We start from the raw sequence: 21,824 nt of genomic DNA on the forward strand, positions 1-21,824 counted from the left end.
ATGGACAAGGCAGCAACTGCATGAGCTTGAGCCTCCTTTTGCACTTCAAATATATTTCCACCCTGATACAGGCTGGCAAGTTTGCAGAGTCTATGCCTGCAACGTTTCACTGAGCATTGGGAAATTAGCATTCTACGGTAGCTTTCACTCTCACATCAGGGTGTGATTGCTGCTGTTTTTAGCTCCTTTCACTCCTACACCCCTGGTTCTAGCCAGTTATGACTCAGGACCACTAATTGTCTTCATGGCATAAGGAAGCCTCAGGGGTATCAGAAAATAACCCTGAGTGATAATTCACATTCAAACTTTTCTTTTTAGATCGTTCTGTTGCTTCCAGGTATATCATGTGATTTACAGTATGCATGTGTACACTAAGTGTGTGTGTGTGTGTGTGTGTGTGTGTGTGTGTGGTGTGTGTGTGTGTGTGTGTGTGCGCGTGTGTGTGCGCGTGTGTGCATGTGTGCAAATATTTTGCTTACATGTATCTCTTCAAATGTCCTTTTAGTTATAGGACTGCACATATCTTTCTGTTTGTGTGTGTGTGTGTGCAAATGAATAGGTGCAGCAGTTTTGGTGTAGATAGTTATGACCTGGCAGTAGTTGTATTTGGCTGAGAAGACTCTGGCCCTCTCCAACCTTCTGATGTACTGATTACTGACTCCTGGCACACACAGCCCAGCTACAGGCCACGGCCGATCCACCCCATAATCACTATTGATTACTGATAATCCAGTTAGGAGAAAGGAAACTACCTATGTTCTGGCAAAAGACGGGGAGAAGATGGCATCAGTTAGATAAGCTATCTTCTTACAGTATTGCTGAGGCAGGAATGATACAAAGCATTCTAAAAGACCTTTCAAATATGAATTATGTTACATACAGTAAATGCCATAGCCATTTATATCATATAGTCATATTTTAGATAAGGATGCACCAATTTGACTTTTTCAGTTCCGACACCAATATAATACCTGGGCTTTGGGTATCGATAAATACATAATACCGATCCGATACCAGTGTTTAATTAAAAAGATCTATACCTCAATCTGCTCCTCACAAAACAGATTCAGAGAGGTGACTGTTTTGGCGACCACAGGAGAGAAATACCTTGCGTGCTCACTGGACCATACTGGCGACTTTTTTACAGAAAGTTGCTGTTGTTTCTACAGAAAGTCACCAGATATGTTGCTAGTTGCTTTGTGAAAAAAAGTTGCCAAGGAGGTCTGAAAAGTTGCTAAATCTAGCAACAAAGTTGCTAAGTTGGCAACACTGTTTTCATGAAGACAGACAGTGTGTGCATGGAAGGGAGGGGCTGTGTGTGTGTAGAGTGACAGAGAGATGGAGGAGAGAAGGAAAAGGAAATGCAGCTGAACAAATGTGTGTTTTAAACAGCGTTAAAAAAATAAATAATTAAATGCAATGTGTGGTGACCGTTGTCGAGTGTGGTACGCACCGCCACAAAATAGTCTATGTGTGGGAAACACTGAAAAGCACTGTAGTAACTTCAATGAATTATCATTTCAGTCTGTACATTTGTGTTTTTATGAATTTTCCTCTTTGTGATGGAGTACAAAAGAGTAAATGAATCTTCAAGAAACCAAAATCATTATCAGACCACAGCCCAACTTTGATCTTTCAATATTGATTAAAATTAGACTTAAAGCTGCAGTGGGTAGAAGGCAAAAAAAACCACCATAATTTAGCTTTATTATGTAGCATATCGGCTATTTTGGATCAAACACTCACATTTATTTTGCCAGTACCAGCTAGAGATTACTAAATAACTTCTTAATCCAACCACTATATACTGCAGATGTTACTTACCCATATTACAAAACAAACTTGGTGAAACTGTTGATGTTTCACAGTGCTGTGCTGGCGGGTCCAAAAACTAAAGAAAAAACAACAATCCCAAAGCAAAAGCTCATCGTCTTGCCTGTGATGTGACAATCCTATGCCGTGTGTGCGCTGCAGGTGTAGCCAGTTAAAAGATATCCGCCTACGGTTCCTATACGTTTTGAGTTCAATGCAGCAAAGGTATTTGCCACAGAGATAAAAAATTGTTAAAAGAGAATTCCGGTCGCTTCCATCATGTAGCTCTGTTGTTTTTAGATTTGGAGTGCTGTCAGTAGAGAGAAAAACAATCGGTGCTGCCTACACCGTGCTATCCTCCTGCTAGAGTTAGCACCCAACAGGCTTAAACAGGGCAAGTTTTAAACATGTTTTTAGCTTCTTAACATGTTCAAAATGTCATTAAAAGTGTCTGCACGTGTGCAGTGAATCCTTCCGAGTGGACACATTGAATCTGACTGCTGTAGATGTTAAAGAAAGGCATGAAAGTTGTGCTCATTCAGCTGTGTTTAGTTCCGGTGTTGAAACAGCATTTAGAGGGAGGGAACCGTCTACAAACTAAAATGCAGAAAAGAGAAAAGAGATAAAACAAAAATATGTAGGCTATTAATTTAATGATTAAATAAGGTAGTGTCTGCAGACTTACCTCAATTATAACTTGTCTCCTACTAGTTGTACTACAGCAAATACCTTTCAAAAATATGGATATATTTTTATTTTTGAAAATATGTTTGTATCTCTTTTCGGTGTTGTATGTAAACGGTCCTGAAGCACTCCTTGCATATCAACACCGGAACTAAACACAGCTGAATTAGCACAACTTTCATGCCTTTCTTTTACAACTACAGTAGTCAGATTAGAAGTGCCTAGCCATGTGCATTCATTCCTTCCAAGTGAACACAGTGAATTTCACTGCAGTAGATGTGAAAGAAATGCATAAAAGTTGTGTTAATTCAGCCAGGACAGATACCTCTGTTTGTTTCCTGTTTTCCGGTGAAGTCCACACTAGTCAAAACACAATTTTCTGTCAAATCTACTGCGGTCAAATTTGCTATGTTCCCTGGAAAGAATAACTGCACACGGCTAGGCCCTTGTAATGACATTTCAAGCATGTTTAGAGGCTAAAAAGAAGTTTAAAACTTGCCCTGTTTAAGCCTGTTGGGTGCTAACTCTAGAAGGAGGATAACATGGTGTGGGCAGCACCGATTGTTTTAATTGTTCTTTCTACTGACATCAATACACATTTACAAACAACAGAGCTACATGTTGAAATTGACCTGACTTCTCCTTTAAGGTCCAAAATAAGTTTTACAAACAGTTAACACTCTTCTTACTTGATATTGCTACTTTCCAGCTCACTGGTGTCCTCAACCCTCTTCCCTCTTACTCACCAGATTCCAAATGTTGCAGGTGCATTCCAGCTGTATCCTGTGGTCATGTCATGTTTAAATAGCTCCAATGTGGAACATTTACGCCATATTTACACGGCTAAAAGTCATTACTTTAGCAGATAGATCAAGCTACCATTTTTACAGACAGAAAATATCTGCCTTGGTTATTAGGGGCCGAGCAGCGAAAATGCATGGACCCTATTGTTTTTGCCTGTATTCTTCTTCTTCTTCTTCTCTTCTTCTTCTTCTCTTCTTCTTCTTCCTAAGAAATCCATGTCCCCATGCATGCAAACTCAACAAACTTTGCACATAAGTCCAGACCTATGCTTAACCTAATCATTGCGATATGTGTGCTAATTGTTCTGATGGTGGCGCTACATCAGCCCTCTACATTTCTAAACTTTGAAAATTCATAACAAATCAGCCGTACATGCTACAACGTCACAACTTATGCCAAACTGTAGCCCCAGTAGAGAAGGAACTATGCTCTGTTGTTACCATGTAGCAATTTCATCAAAGTCCATCACTCCTTTTTTTTTCAAAAACTGCAACACTTCTGAAACATATCTCCTCCCACATGTTTGTTTCAATTGACACCCAATTTGGGCAACCTCATCTTCAGACTGTTCTCCACAAATGTACCTGCATTAACACACCTGATTCTGATTAACAATCAGTCTAGTTCCAGTTTAGGAAAGTCATGTTATTGATTCCACCCAGGCTGAGTCAATAAAACATAGCCCAAATAGCTAGAGGAGTCCTCATCTGGACAATAACTCAATGAGATAAGCATTTGCATTTTGACCGGGAGATTGCAATGTTAAAGCTCAATTTTCACAATGCCACGTCTTATATAAAATCAATCATTGTTCTTTGGACATCTTCCCTGCTGATTAAAAATGCTCTTCCCATACCGTTGCTGCTGAGCAGCTATAATTACGGGTTATAGTCTTTGTGAGAGTGCAAGGGATTGAAGGATATTTTTTTGTGGTTCAGTAGCCTTAATAAAGAAATATACAACAGTTTGATATTGTCTATTTTTGGAGTGCTTTGAGAATCAGATTAAAAGCAAAAATGAGAAGGAGAGAGAAAGTAATAACGCAAACAGATATGAGGCAAAGGACAGAGGATGGATAGCTTGAGAAAAACAGCTTCAGTTAATCTGCAGAGTGGGAGATAAAGAGAAAGAAAGAGATGTACTGTAGGTGTGAGGCTAAACTAAGTGAGGCATTAAGACACAGATGTTTTTGGCACAAACATTTTGGCATTTTTACTGCAAGTTGGTGTGCAAATAAAAAAAAAAGTGATGTTTAGAATTATATAGTAAAGATTAAAAATAAATCATTAAAAATCCGTAGGAAAAAAGAAAGCATTTCTTGACATATAGTCTGTATTTTAGCATTTGGGTAATAGGAAATGCAAACACAATCACAGATTATAAACATGATGAGTAAATGCGTCTAAACCACCTCAAATTTGAATTTAAAAACATTTAAAGAAAACTCCCGCACACTGTATAACAGGCAACATTTCAATACTTAACCAATTTCAAAACATAAAACTGAAAGAAAGTACATTTTGCTTCATACGGATTCTTAGAGATGCTTTCTTCATAAATGTGAGGATGCAGGCATCTACTGTGCTGTGTGACATAATCCTGGCCATCAACTCCCACGCTCTCTGCATCTCCACAGCATGGAGCATCCACTGTCTGTCAACACTCTAATGGGAGGCAAACCAAACAACACAGAGGGAAAGGGACAAGAATATACACAAACTATACGGCGATACATGAATATTGGGCCAATGTTTTGACAGACTGGAGCATTGTAAATTATTCTGAGAATGGATCCTGTTTCAGACTATCTGCGATGGACAGCTGGAGTGGACTTTTCCTTGTGTCACATTTTGCAATTTTTGCTCCGTTGAAAGAGGCTGTTTCAATTGTAATGCAATTATAAATGCTGCAGCCGGGTCGTAGGAGGAGGGCAGGATTTAGAGTGTCATTACAGCAGAAACTGTTGACAACAGAGAATACAACATTAAGAACAAAACCAAATAGCAGGTTGATTTATAAACTGCATGGTGATATTGATAGAAAAACTGAGCTTCATCATCTTTGTCACAGTACAGTGGATTTAATAGTGCTTGCATAAAACTGAAGGTGACAAAAATACTCAATACAAAGGGGGCGGGTCTAGAGGGGGGGGGGGGGGGGGGGGGCGCCCACTCTGAAATATGTTGCCCCCTCTCAATCCATTGGGCTAGATTGTGTGAATCTGACACATTTGATTTCCATTGGATCAGAGTACTGTCACTTTACTGCCTGTTCTGCCAGTTGCTGCCTTTCCATTTAGTAAATGGATATATACTTTATATCCACATTGTATGACAACTGTGTACTTTGTTGAAATTTTGAGGCCAGTTTAGAAGTAGAAACATATTGAACTCCCTGTAGAGAACTTGATGCTGTAAGAAATAAATTGTGTATTTCACTTTATTTCTGATCTGCAAACTGTGTACATCAAGGTTTTCTTTGTTGAAGTTTGAGGCAAGTTTATTGTAAGTGCATTGCACTTTATTTTTATACGGTTCTGTGAAAAAACATCTTACCAGCCCTTGTCACATGACCAATTAATGTTTCTATTATGACTATACTGTATATATATATATATCTCTTTAGCAGATTTACAACACACAGAAGAGCCTTTTGAGTTTGATGGTCGTCCTTATTTTTTCAAACCCGAGAATATAGACGAAGAACTCGCCTCACAAGAGTTGGAAGGAACCACACAGAGAGGTGCAACAGGCAGATAAGGCAGCTGCTCCAAGCGCAAGCTACCGCTGGCAGTAACATTATTACTGTGCAAGCCACATGCATATTTAGTCTGTTTCCATGTAGCTACATAGTTACTGATATGGTCATAACCACTACAGTGTGCAATTACCTATTTTCGAGTAGGAAATAAACTACAAGTGAAATTAATAACATATGTTATTTCACAAAATAACATTGTGTTTCATTCTGATAAAATCCCCAGAGACCCCCCCCCCCCCCCCATCCCACTCAGAAAATCCCTGAATTACCCCTGAATACAAGATAATTGTATTTACTACAGTGCACACATGGGGACAGTAATAAGAGTGAATAATGTTGCATGGGGCAGTTAGTGGTGTACAGTGCTGCAGGGTCGGCTCGTGTCCTTCCTGTTCTCTGAATACAGGGTCCCTTTGGAGTCTGAAGGCAGTGTTGACAGCTAAGTGGGCTCTGAATTGATGTTCTCCACAGCATAGCACTGAAGAGGCCTGACTTTCAGTCCCCTCTACCCTCCCGCTAAACCTCTTCTTCACTCACCTGCATTGCACCATTATTTCTCACCTCCAACTTAACATCTTCTCCTGTCCTACAGTTTCAGTGCTCTGGAGTCCTCCCGCCTCCCTCCCTCTGTCCCTCTATCTCTTTCTCTGTAAACACTGCAGGGCTTCATTCATGTGTGCTCAGGTGTGGGCTGACTTTAAGGGAAATAAAGGCTTATAATCCAGCTGACAGTAACAATTCTGAAATGACATTGGCATTTTTTCCCTGCAGGAACATAACGACCCATGACATGGAGGTTCCCCCAGACATGAACCTGTAAGGCTTTGGCTGTAGGTTACGCCTTGTGTGTTCACTGTGTTTTACGAAGCAAAATGTTTTAGATAAACTTCGGCCGGGTTTTTTTGCATAGCCAATCTACCGCTCCGTGAACCACTGTCTGATCATGAGCTGGTCAGAGTTGTTCTGGGCAGCGCACAGCTTAGTTTCTAGATGTAGACAGTCACAGAGGACAGAGTAAATTGAGGACAATTCAACAGATAGCAGTCGGTTATACGTTGGTCTCAAGGTTAACCAGTTTACCAGTAAACACAACTCTGCTATCGTGGTGGCCACGGTGAAAAATAAGAAGTTATTGAATGCAACTAACTTCAGTTCGTAGAGTAATAGCGTGTGAGACGGAGCTGCTGGACCTGTGTGAGAGATGTGACCCATGGCCAGAATATCATAGTTTATAAAAATGTAGCGCAGTGACGATACAGACATTTCATACACACAACGTGTGTAACTATACTGACCCGCCATACGACCCGTGCTGGACCCATTAATAATGATCAGCCATCACACTGTGAGTACGTCCATCGCACTCCCTCTCTTTCCCTAGCTCTTTTAGTCAGTTATTGTTGAAATAAAGTAAAGGAGCTTTCTCAGAGATACATAAAAAAAAAATATCCTACGCTATTTATTTCAGATAGCTAATTTTCATTTACATGTGTTGCAGCTGTATGTCTGCACAACATACAACTTCAACATAAGAAGAATAGCATAATATGGATGTGAAAGCAGTTATAAATAGCCTATGTGACAATAAAATTGGTTTTGCTTAAAATCAACAAACAATTGTGATAATTAATCGTGATCACCATATTGATCAAAATAATCGTGATTATCATTTTGGCCATAATCGTGGAGCTCTACCTTACAGCAGCGGTCCTGGTTGGAGTGGGCTTTCTCCCATACTTTTCCTGTCTGTCTCTATCACTAGCAAATAAATAATCTAAAGTCAGAAAGTTGGTCCTTTGATAATAAGACAACTTAGAGTTATCCACAGTATGCAGCTTTTAGCTAAAGCAAATGAAAAGGGAGATGGTAAATAGGACAAATTGTTGACATGGCCTTGCCCCTTGTAGCACCACTAAGGCCATGAAATTTACAACGTGGGCTTCTTTTTTTTCAAGAAAAAATAAAATCTAGGTAAGTTTGGGGTCCCCCGCTGGAGCTGCTGCCCCCGCGACCTGATACCGGATAAGCGGATGAAGATGGATGGATGGATGGATGGATGGATGGATGGATGGATGGATGGATGGATGGATGGATGAAAAAATCTAATGAGAGAACACAGTGCACCCAATCTGCATTGTTGTGTTCCATCCCACCAAATATACATGCATTGAAAGTATTCCTAGTGTCACCTCCTGAGCAGTTTTGAAAATATAGTTCCAGGAGCCCAACCCCAAAACCCGATAGTACAATGGAAACAAAAGTAAAACCTGTGACAATGGTTACACATCAAGTTAGGGGTCATCATGTTCCTGCAGTGACAAAGACCTATACAATTAAAAATAAGGACACCATCCTCTTTTGTTAAATGGGACAAATTGTCGACCTAGCCAAGCCCCTTGTAGCACCACTGACGCTATGAAATATACAATGTTGTTCAACGTCCTCTGTAACAGAAGATATTGGCCTTCTCCTTGAGCTGAGCCGGGCTGGGTAGACTGTGCTCTCCTCAGCTTCTGAACCAAGATGGGCTACTGATCGCTCTTCAAGAACTCTCCCTGGGGGAACAGGACTCAGCTTTACACCATCAACCTCAAGATTAAATGGCAAAAGGGAGGAAAAGCAGGAAGGTGTATCTTTGTGGATGTGTGTGACAATAGTGTATGTGATTGATTATGATAGTGGGTTTTGGTGGGGCCACTGTACATCAGGCCCCTTCTATTTCTTGTCGCTATGGCAATGACTTCCTGATCCACTCTGGGCTGATTTAATAGTCCTGGGGGACCTCTAAGCACACGCCATGGATGCTCTCTGGGCTCCACTCACCAGGCTTAGGCTGCCGTAAATTTAATCAGTTACCAGTTAGAGCACCTTGTGTGCACATGGGTGAATATGTTGGTCTGTGCATCTTATTAGCGTGTGTGTGTGGGTGTGCGTGAGAGAGAGAGAGTTTGTGTGTGTGTGTGTGTTGTGTGTTAATTTTGCAATAAACAAACTAATCATTTTCTGAGGTAATTCAAACAAGCACTCAGTCTTGGAGTGTTAAAAAAATGTAGTGCTTGTGTTGTGAGATGATGGGTTTTCAATTCAAACACCTCTTGTTTTCAGTTGCTGACTTCCTAAAGACACAAGTGGAATCCTCCCTCTTAAATTAATTTTCTTTTAATGTAAACATACATGAAGCCTTTACTTCATGTAAACATTCAATCAAATAGCTTCTGTTAACATGACAGAAATGCTTATACTGCTGGTCCCACTGAGAGTTAGCCTCAGTATGCAGCCAGTTTGCTAAAGTAAACGAGAGGTGAAATGGTAAAAACTTAAGCCATCCACACAGAAGTGGTTAACTTGATTGTGTGATATCCAAAATTAACTTTTTCGTCCATCAGCCAAATGGCTTGTGAATGTTCAAGTTTTAACAACCACTCAATAGAGTAGCATTGTGTTTTTTTGGCTGGTGAGTGTAGCATATATACCAGCCACAAACATATTTTACCAGCATTTGGCTGGTAGATGGTGCTAATTTTGAACCCTGGTGATATTACTCATATTGGTTTGTTATTAATCTGTAATTTCTTAGGTACTGCACTCACATAGTTAAACACATTTCCACCTAGCAGCTGCCTGATACAACCACTGTCTTGTATGGGTGAAATTTGGTGATCATTTGGACTTTCATTTCTACAGTATTACCCAGAAGACCTTAAATCTGCAATACGGGATTATTTGACTACTTGGGGGCTCGGAAACAAGCTGTAAACACAACAGCAACAAACATGAAAGAAAATTAGGACACATAATTGAACAAAGTCACCTCAACCTAAAATCAGTAGCAGATCTATAGGCTTCTTTTTAATAAGGGTGCCCTAAAACAGACAATGATGTTTAATTGAACCACACAACCTTCTTCGGTAACAGCCGTCATTTACTGCTGTAACTGTTGATCAATGCTTGTTTATCAATGTGCATTGTCCTGAATTAATAAAATAAATAGATAAACAATTATAAGTTATCTGTACAGACTTTAAGAAAACCATTTAAATCACACAACTGTCTGCGGTCTCATCAGTGCTAGCTATGAGAAGTAAACTGCATTTGCTCTATATTTATAGATAAATAATAATAACTTTGATTCTGGCCAGGGACCTTGTCTTTACACCTATACTTTTACACCTCTCTCTTTCTTTTCTTGTTTCCTCTCTCTCTGAATGGTCTTTTTCATAAAACCTTAAAAATGTATTTACATGAATAGACTTTTACAACATACATATTTTTTTAAAGATCTTTTTTTTTTCATTATTTGACAGGACAGCTGAAGACATGAAAGGGGAGAGAGAGAGGGGGAATGGCATGCAGCATAGAGCCATAGGTTGGGGTCAAACCCGGGGCCGCTGCGCTGCTCTACCAACTGTGCTATCTGGGCGCCCTACAACATACATTTTGAACAAAGTCAAGTGAACATCAGTCAGCCGGCAATATTAGCTATCTTTTGTCATGCTGCATGTAAAAATAAACCTGCCTTGAAAAGAAGATAAATCTACAATATGCTCCATATCTGCAGCCATTGACATGGTGCAAAAATACAGTAAATGTTTTATGTCAGCACAATTTTTTTTTTTTGCTCTTGCTATCTCTCTCCCTCTCTCTCTCCCGCCTGAAACCAACACACACACAACACACACACACACACACACACACACACACACACACCACACACACACACACACACACACACAGGGGATGAGATAATGGTATGGTGTATTTGTTTGGGTTCAGTTTGTTAACTGGTATTAGACGAGATTGCAGTATCAAGAACTAAGACTGATCTAAGAGGAGATTACTGGAAAGACCATGACCAGCATTGTGCATCTGTGTCTGTACTTGTGTTTCAGAGGAACCATGTTATCAGATAAGCTTAATAAGCTGATTGATTATATGTTGATAAATATTACTCCACTCATTTATCATTGAGAGCTACAAGGCACATGTGGGTCTGTGGTCTAACTAGTTTAAGTGTGGAATCATTCAATACGATGTAATTCAATGTAGTTTAACCCATTGCATGTTCTCTCTATAACCACCTCATTCTGAAGGCAGAGAGCAGAATTTGAAATAGTGGATCATAACATTAGCTATATAAATCAAATAACCCAAATCCATGTTACAATTTTCTCCTCATATGTCAGCACTTGATGTGCTTCGTTCATGTTTGTGTCTTGATGATAAAAAGTTCACACACACAGTAATTGCTGCCGGATATTCAAATGTTCTGTATTTAAAGGTGCAATATATAATGATAATTATCATAATGTATCCTTTATATGTAGACTTCTACACGCTCAGTATGGGTGTCACTGTAGTATCTAAAGTCCAAGGAATCCAATGAGACCTCTAATGAGCTGATGAATTCTCTGACGCGATGTCGGCCCAGTTACTTGGGCCAATTTGAATTGGATTTCATGTTACGAGACCCTCCTACCTTTTTAGCAACTAAGGAGCTGATTCAAACAAGACCATGCATTCCACAGAATTTTACCCCAGTGCTGAGTTTTCTCTATTCTCCATAAAAACAGATTGTTATGATGCATAGAACATCCTGAACAATTTAGAATGACTTATTTCTATATAATTATTTATGTAGTCATTTCAAGTATGTGTGTGACTGATGTGGGTGTGTTTTTGTATTTGAGAAGTTTTGTATTTTGCACTTTTTTGGCTTCTTTCTTTGCACTTTAGATTAGAAAAACGCCCAGACATATTTAGAAAAGAAATTAATAAAAAAATCCATTTTTGAGATTTTTGACTTTTCTGTATTAAGCTGAGACATGTCGTTATGGTATTGTGTTTTCTGTATCTCACCTAGATGTGTTAACAGCAGTATATTTTAGTCTATTTACAGATGTATGACTTAAATGGAAATATAAAACCTCCATTCAAGCCTCTGTAACTCTGTCAGTAAGGCCTAGAATCACACTGATACTTGTAACAGAAACTTGAGAATGTTAGCTTTCCAATGGTATCAGGCACACCCCAGAGGGCCAAAGTATATGGGTACCCATATTAGGGCTGCACAATTAATCGAATTTTAATCACGATCACGATTTTGACTTCCCACGATCAAATTTGCGTGATCGAGCGATTTTTTTAAATGCTTCATTTCATAGAACGCTCCGGTTTTTTTTGCATGGCGCATCTACCGCTCCGTAAACCCCCGTCTGCTCATGTGCCAGTCAGAGTTGTTCCCTGCAGCACGCAGCTTAGTTTCTAGATGTAGACAGTCACAGTGGACAGAGTAACGCGAGGAAAATTCAACAGATAGCAGTCGGTTATACGTCGGCCTCAATGTTTACCAGTTTACCAGTAAACGCAACATTTTGTCCCGTCTGTGTTGTTTTTCAGACAACAGCAGTGACCGGTGCTAGTTAGTGTCTGTTAGCCCACAGACTCTAGCACACGAGTAACATTTTTCCTCTAGGACGCACCGGTGCACCTAATGTCCTCGCATCCGGTGCAGAGTTGTTAAAATGGAGAGGGTTTAAATTTGCGTTACATGACCCATTTCTTCTGTAAAGCCGTGCCTGTGTTGGATCTCTCTACTCTCTCTCCTCTTACTCTCCGTGCAGCCCCGGCACACAGCGGCGCCGGTCCAAACTTCTGACATTTGTCTACAGTTTTAATTGTTATTGTTAGAATTTTTTGACTAACTTTGTGTTCGTTGGATCTCTGAGGAAAGAGGCTGAGGGTCTAATTGAGAATTAAGAAAAGGTTTAATGGCACAGAATGATGAAGGTGATAAGACAGAGACAACGAGAGACAAAACATGATAACACTGCAGCTGACAGCTGACTGGATCCATACTTCCCCTGACAACGTCACATGAAACCAGTCCTGATCATTCTTAATCACACACTTTTATCCCCTGCATCAGGGGGCGGTTGCTTTTCACCTGGTGCATTCAAATCCATTCTCATTGGTCTGTTGTTGGCATGGCAACATGCTGGCGCATCTTCACTGTCCAATGAGGGAGGACAAGCCTTCAAACTCTGCCCCTTTGGGGGTCGTTTTTGGTTACAAATCAAAAGGGTCTGTCTTGTAAATGTGAAACTCTAACATCAATACAGTTTAATCAACATTGTATTGTCTTAGCCTAGACTAAGACCCCAGGGAGCAGGAGACAGTAGGCCACCTTTTGGTGCATAGCAGGAAATTCCTTTCCATATGTTAAATGCCAGACTTGACCTGTGGTTCTTTACATCCAGAGGAAAAGAGGGGAAAATGGGGGACAGAGATATACAGAGATATTTTTCTAACCCGGCTCCATCATACATACATTGTTTTCACAACATTGATTATTTTTTATAACTCAACATTATTAACACAGCTGTCTATTGGTAAATATGAGGGGCAAACCTGTATTTATAACAGTATTTCCTCCCGGCTGTAATCTCCCACTCGACTAGTCGATTTATTGGTCGATACGTTCTGGTTTGACCAAAATTCTGATTGGTTGATTTTTTGCCGTGTTAATTTCATCAGGTGGAAGCAGAGACCGTTACAGTCTATGGGTGGGAAGCACTAATTGCTAAGGGGGGTGTTTTCAGAGCATCCCTGTTTCACAGGTAACAGTCTGTCTTCAGAACACCCCCCTTTTTTTCACTTTTTTTTGGATTAGCCCGACCCACTGGGGACAGATTGAAGAAAGAACTAGAAAGTCTTGGTTTAGTGGTTTGCTGAATATTTATTTAATTGTGAGCGTTTAATTTACAGTCAGTCATCCTCTGCCATGTCGAAGACATCGGCAGTGTACTGCGGGACAGTACTCAATCTAACGTTTTTTTCAGGACTTCAGTCGACCAAGATTTTCTTTGGTTGATTACAGCCCTAGTATTTCCGCTGGTAACTGCTATCGCGGCCGCCACGGCGAAGAACACAGAAGAAGTTATTGAATGCAACTAACTTCAGTTGGTAGAGTAACAGCGTGTGAGACCGAGCCTGCTGCCAGAATGTCATAGTTCATAAAAATTCAGCGCAGCGACGATACAGACATTTCATACACACAACGTGAGTATCCGCCATTTGACCCGTGCTCGACCCATTCATAATGATCAGCCGTCTGTGAGTGCACTCCCTCTCTCTCCCTAGCTCTTTTAATCAGTTATTGTTGAAAACAAGTGAAGGAGCTTTCTCAGAGATACACAAAAAAAAAAGATCCTACGCTATTTATTTCATATACCCATACCCATAAACCCAGAGTTGAAGTTCACGGAGGTTGCCAGGCTGAGACCACAGCATCCACAACAATGTTGCTGGATGCTTGACTCACATAGCGAGACATTACTTCACAGCACAGCGGAGAAGCTAACATTAGATGCTGGCTATATTGACAGTCATAAAAGCCCTTTCTCACACAAAGTTCTGTACCCAACTGACTGACACATTCTCTACTCTATCTATATAATTCAATGTGAGTACACAAATGCTGAAATTACATAAAATGCCCCTCCCTTGATGCAAACTAGGAAATTAGCCAACTTGGCGTGCTTTTGGGCTCTAAGCTGTCTACATCTTTCAAATACAGTTCCAATATTTACTCAGGGTTTTTACATCTCCGGTCACGCAATTGTTAGAAACAAGCCATTTTTTTAGGTTGAGTAGAATCTATCTTTGTTGATATTATTCGTTACAGCTGTAGCGTGCTGGGTTTACGCTTTTACAGGTAACATTATATCTGATAACCCGGCCTGGCTGTCAAACTGGGCAGCTGATAACAACACACAGGCCAAAACACAAACAGAAATTCCGTCACTGAACGGAAATTTCCAAAGGAGAAAAAACTGGCATTAGCATTGTTGTCAGAAAAGATGGTATTTCAGCTTAGCGTGTTTCCTTAATATCTGAGGACGCATTCGGGTAATCTTTCGATTTATTACAGAAAATAAATTACATATCGGACCTTTAAACTTGAAATAACCAATGTGTTTACAATAGGCAGCATAAGCCTGTATCTTAAATTTTAATTGCAGAGTCTGGTGATAGTTATCTTTAGGTTCAACACAACAAGAGACTCCTTTCACATTGTCTCATATTGTTTTCACATTGTCATTTGATAGTTATTAATAAAACGCTGAGTATAGGTGGTTTAGAAAATGCTCTAATCCGGGCTTTACAAGCCCATTTACACACATACTTATAGCACAATATTGCCCTATAAGCATGTAAACTTGTTAAAATACACTGTTCTTACAATGCAAAGTGCTATCACAGTTCATTACTCACAACACTTTGTCTAGTAGAGCTGTTTGCACTGTACATACTGTACATTAGCAACCCTGTGAATGTTGAAATCCAATCTCTGCTATGTTATGGATTGGTTTAAGGTCAGTTTTCATATTCCTGGAAAATTCTTTTGTGTCAAGCGGCGTTTTAAAACAAAATGTAGTAAATGAGTATTATAGCCTTAAGCTTTACATAGATTCAACATGAGCTCATAGTCTATTACAATGGAAGTGAAAATATTTATTGTATTAAATTCATACCTATATTTGGTCTCCATGGATCCTTTAATACCCAGATTTTAAATTCAGTCCTTTACAGAAAAGTGTAATCATGAAAAACATGGTTATTCTTTCACCACTCGCACTTCCTAACAAGTACTGTTGGTGGCACCAGGTCTGATGGTTGTCATGGAAACCACACCATTCATGCCGGGTGATGTATGACTGCTTCCTGTTTGCTCTCTCTCCCCCTTGGACATTTCAGCTTAAATGACTGGAAACAGTCCAAATATGAAAATATGAAGCAAGTTTGGCAGCACAAAACACATTTTATGCTATTCCTGCAACTGTGGAGAGCATGCACATGTAAATGAGTTCTAGTTGTGAAGCTCTGCCTCTGACCATGTTATTCTAGAAATCCTGTCTTTTGGCTTAAGCTGTCTGTAACCTTTATGGAGTTAGACGGATGTCTTCTTTAGCACTCACAGTATCTGACCAGCAGCCGTCAGCTCTTAGTTCTGAGAGTGAGGATCTGTCCCTGTAGACATATTTGACACATATGCACACACATCCACTAACAGGCACACTTTCCCTATGCTCCTGGTTCATTCATCCCACTCTCCTTACCAAGGGATATGTAAAAGAGCTCTAAGCCTCAGGGCTTTACAAGGTGGCTAGAATGAACTTTCAACCTGCCCTAAGCTCCTTCATAGCCAACATGCCGGTATCACTCCATCAGCTAGTATATGATAAAAAAAGTGATTTAAAAGGAATAATTCAACCTTAACATTGCAACTCTGAGAAAGAGACAGCCTCTGGCCAAGTTCTCACCTTGACTATTGTGTTGTTTGATGGATAATCACACATAACTGACAAAAAGATGATGACATAACAGTTTTTGGACTTTAAATGTTACTACATTGAGGCAACATAACAAAAAAGTAGGGGGGGGGGACTGGACAAAAGAAGGGATAGACAACAATAAAAAAAACATAAACATAAACATTTTTATTTCTAGCTGTTTTTTTGTTGTACAGGAAATACTGTAGCTACACACATAGATTTTATAGATGTTACAAGAAGATACAAGAAGACAAAAGTGTAGTTAGTCAGAGGTTTCAAGAAAAAAACCTTACAGTCTCCACAATTGTAATACTTTTCTTGTTATCCAATGTTTTGAGTGACTTCAATAGAGTTTTAAATTCTATGAAAAAAGGTATAAAATTAGGACATGAGTTAGAAGATTTCTGCTTGTGAACATAGAATTTTGCATACAGACAGTGAGACAGTGTTTCAATGTTCTGTTTACAAAATGTCAGTATTGGCAAATCTAGCAACAAGGTGATTAGTAGGGTATATGTTATGTAGGATTTTGAGGTTCTTCCTTAGCTTTGTTAGAAACACAGTACTTATACGGTAGAAGTGAAGCCCTTCTCCAATTTATGTTCTCAATTTTTGATCTCCACATAAACTTGCCCCTTGGCTCAACTATATTCTTTTCCTGAATAATTTGACCAATATGCTTTTGTTACACTTTATGTCTTAGTTTAATTCCATCCAATGATAGTAAAGGCTGTGATATAGGATGTGCATCATAGGTTAGGTAAGTTTTTATACGTAGAATTCAACCATTTGGGATTGTACAAGTTAAAGAATTTAATTCTCTGAAAAGAATAGGAAAACTGTGTATATTCATAAACTGTTCATAGGATAGCATATCACCAGAATTAATCAAAAAGATTAAGAATGTGATTTAAATCTCTTTGAAACCAAAAATAAGGATTTATTCCTAATGAGTATGTTATAGTTGTTCCATAGAAAAGTCTTGTGCGGTGAAAAGTTGTGGACAAAACTTAGCTTCCAAGCTAGAAGGGCTTGCTGAGTGAATTTTGATAATTTTAATGGCAGTTTATTTGGCAGAAAATTACATTTTAAAATAAAGGAAAGACCTCCAATGTTGTTTAAAATTAAATTTGGGATAAAATACCAAATTGACTCAGTGTTTTTAAGACATCTTTTTAACCAATTAACTCTAAAGATGTTCAGTGTCACTGAAATCTAGGAGTTCGAGACCTCTTTCTGCTTTACTATTGGATAATACATTTTTTCTTTAACTTATGTGACTTATTTTTCCAAATAAAATCCAGAAAAAATTGATTTACATCAGTGGCGGATGAATCATTCACAAATAAGCATAAAGATAGATATACAAAACGAGATAGGCCCCCTGCCTTAGAGAGGAGAACTCTGCCTAAAATAGACAAATCCCTTTGAAGCCAGATGTCAAGTCTACTTCAAAAATGTAGATGTTGTCTGGCAACAAGATTTCTAGTTATAAATATGCCCAGATAATTAACGGAATCATTGACTGGGATATTTCTAATTACACAATCATCACAACCATTGAGAGATTAGATTTCCCATTTAAACATATTCAATTTTAAACTTGAAGTCTTGGAAAAATGATCTATAAAGTTAAGAGAGTGTCATAACTGGTCCTTGTCCAAAATTGTAGTGTCCTCGGCCAATTGGGAAACTTTTAACTCTTTACCAAATATTGAGATACCTTCAAAATTTCTGTCAGATATAATTTTAAGCGAAGATAATTCAGTGACTAAAATAAATAGGAAGGGGGAGATAGGGCACCCCTGCCTGACCCCTCTATTATTTTGAAATCTTTTAGAGGTATTGAGATTAACTATGACCGAGCTATTAATATCTTTATAGAACATACTGACGATGTCTACAAAATTGTTACAAAAGTCAAACGCTTTAAGGGACTGTGAAAGAAATTTGTTCTCAATTGTGTCAAAGGCCTTATGATAGTCTAGAAACCAAGTAAATGCCTCAGACTTAACTGCATCTGCATAATCCAAAAATCTAATATGAGTCTGATATTACAACCAATATGTTGATTTTTCATAAATCCTGCTATGTTTCAGCTATAATAGAGTCTAGCCCTTTCTTTAATCTGTTTGAGTAGCTAAAGCCAATATCTTATAATAAATTGTTATAAGAGTGATAGGACGCCAATTATCAATTAATAGATGGTCTTAGTCAGGTTTAGGGATAAGAGATATAATGCCATGCTTCATTGTAGCTGTCAATCAGGAAGTTGAAATTGTTGGTAACGAGCTATATGCGGTTCAGCGGCAAGCAGCAGCTAATGTCAGCAATCAATCGGATGGCTGATCCCAGAGAAACATACAATGTAAACTTTCGTTCCTACCAAAACATTAATTCTGAGGACAAGCTCATAATCGCCGTTGCTGGGTTACCAATCGTTTTATAATATAACGTTTTGCACATAAGGACCAGTCAACATTAGCTGCCGGTCACATTGTCTCTAAACGGTCCGCTCACAGTGAAGTCCTGCACGGATCACTAGTTAGGTTACCGTAGTCTGGCGGCTGACTGACTGAGCAGATCAAAGACAGAAAGCAGCAGAGCTTTGGCAGCTAAAATGTGAAATACACCTCAGACCCTAAAAATGTGGAAACTAGCACTAGGCCTACTTTGGACTGTCTTGACTTTGAATAAACAAACGACAATTCCCGAATTTCAGGACTTTGCAGAATCCCAACACATGCAAAGCACAACCAGACAGAGCGTGATTCCACTTATAGGCAGGCTGTTTATCTTATAAAGTGAGACGTAGGCCTATCTGTATGTGTGTCCGTGTTTGGGGGGGGGAGGTAACCTCACATCAGGCGGGCGCCACATGCAAAATACTTTAGAACAGCGGGGGGATCCTGCTGTTGTATTCAATTGCTGTGAGTTGGCAGAACATAACGCAGCCTAATCTTCAGAACGCTGTGCAATGCGGGAAAATCTCAGAGGTGAACCGGGCAGATACATTAGTTTTCATCACTCACCCTGGGTCGGGTTAATTAAGTCTACTGCTAACTAATAACATCACCGTCACCAAAATACCCCCGCGAATCAAATCCCCTATTTCACCATTAACCATCAAGCCACAACCTGTATGGAAATGAACACCTCTGCTGAAATGTTAAATTCAGTCATTCACCATCTCTCTTTCTCTCTCTCACACACACACACACACACACACACACACACACACACACACACACACACACACACACACACATCCGGTTCTAGTGGATGATTAACGCAGATATGTGCTGATAAGCTCTCATAACAAGCTGGGTGGGTAGCACACTGCCATGAGTCAATGACGCTAATGTCTGATTACTCCACATTGTCATTGTGATATTTTGTGACTAAATTCTGAATCTGCAATGTTCTCTGTCAGGTGATATAGTAGCACAGTGTCTTCTTCTGATGTAGAAGTACGCTATGTGAAGTTAAATGGTTTGGGGTCCTTCTGTAAGTCATTTTGGGGTACAATTTGGTTTGGATGAATTCTACAAGCAGCAATACCACAGGCCATGTAAGCACCCGTTCCAAACAGGCACATTTTCAATGGTCACTGCACTAGTAGTAGTAAATGACATACATTACAGAAAATTAAATTGCAACTATTTGAATAATCTCTTAATCAATTAGGTTTATTTAATTAAATGTAGTTTTAAAGCACAAATACATAAAGCGTATTTGCATTTATTACTATTTGCGGACATTTCATAGTCTAAATAATTCATTACAAAAGTAATCAATTTATGAATTCATAATGAAAATAATTATTAGTTGTAGTCCGAAATGAAAGTAAGGACTTCTTTATAGACTCAACAGTGTACTCTGCATCAAAGTTCAACAGGGACAACCCCAACATAAACGGGAAGTGATACTAATGACACATCCTCAAGACTTACTTTGTTTTGAACAAGGGCCGCATCCTTCTGTTGGTTTGTACTGACTCACTCACTAACACAAAGGGGATTAACCCTTTAACAATGAGGCGAATCTTGATTATGAATACAAACAAAACAAACCAATTGTTATACTATACATAAAATATATAAGTAGACAATAGTTAGGGTCTGATATCAAGCTAAACGTTTACCCATTCTCTTTAGAGCAGGGGTCTTCAATGTTTTTTAGGCCAAGGACCACTTAACTGATGGAGAGATGGAGCAGGGATCCCTTGCTACATATATTGTAAAATATTTAGTTTAAACTGGACCTATAATAACGTGTAGGGCGGCCTAAAGACTTTACTAATACCTTTTTATGGTACATCTACTATAAAGCTTTTAAAATTAAAATAAATGTTGGCATATTCATAAATTTATACATCATCTTTTAATGTTAAAAAGTGGCACAGTAAATTCTTAAGCTTAACTGTATCTGTTAATGGCTACCTTGTATGGCTACCTTATATATATATATATATATATATATATTATATTATATATATATATATATATATATATATATATATATTATATATATACCCCTTGTTCAAGATCCTTGCTTAAAAGTTTACTATGAAAGTCATTCTGTAAGATGTAAGAAACGAAAGTAAAGCAGGAGAACTACATGAGGCAGGCAAGAAAATAAATTAGAGCACTTCATTTGAAAATAACTTTTGGCCTCCGTTGAACATAACTAATTGATTCCATTTGTAATCTTCCTCTGTGACGTGTCACTATTGGTCACCCTCTCTTGCTCTGACATCTGACCTTTTCCCATGAGGCAACACTCCAATCACAGAAAAACAGGAAGAACATTGCCTCTGACATTAGGCGTTATGAGTGGCCTCATGGGAAATGTAGTGCTGGCAATCTAAAGTGGAGTATGAGTCACCATCTGTCTCCCTCACTTAGTCATTACACAAGTGCTGCACATGCATGTTTTGGTATCTGTGTTTGTCGGTATAGTGATTTCATTAGCTTGTTATTGGTCCTACTGCTGTCTTACAGTTTGAATCTATTACACATTTGATGACAAGGGAATTGTGAGCTGACCTTGCATGGTACTGGGAGAGTCCTGATGACACTCCGTCTTCTTGTGAGAGCCGTTGGTGCTGATAGCTGTTGATGTACACACAGATAGGACATGCTGTACACTGCCATAACACACACACACACTCACACACACACTCTGTCCTACTGTGTGTGTCTACTTGCCACCCTGTTAAGGTATTCCTCATAGCAACGCTCATGGGGTATATTGACATTCCGGTCTCATCGGTTGCTCCATTGGGCCTTCTGTGAGAGCTAACCCTCTTATGAATGCCTGTAGAATTACTAAAGTATATCCTAGACACTGTCTATATACCATAGTCACCACAATAACATCGGTTCACCATTTTATACGCAATCCAAGCAGCATCAGTGCTGATAACTC

The 21,824-nt window shown here is 39.1% G+C and overlaps 1 protein-coding gene across 1 annotated transcript in view; it reads left to right on the top strand.

Moving 5' to 3' along the window:
- The window catches only part of nalf1b (NALCN channel auxiliary factor 1b), a 90,985-nt gene that overhangs the window by 33,125 nt on the left and 36,036 nt on the right, over window positions 1-21,824 (top strand). The window lies entirely within an intron of this gene.

The sequence above is a fragment of the Etheostoma spectabile genome, chromosome 11 (assembly GCF_008692095.1).
Source record: "Etheostoma spectabile isolate EspeVRDwgs_2016 chromosome 11, UIUC_Espe_1.0, whole genome shotgun sequence".
In the NCBI taxonomy this organism is placed as follows: Eukaryota; Metazoa; Chordata; class Actinopteri; order Perciformes; family Percidae; genus Etheostoma; species Etheostoma spectabile.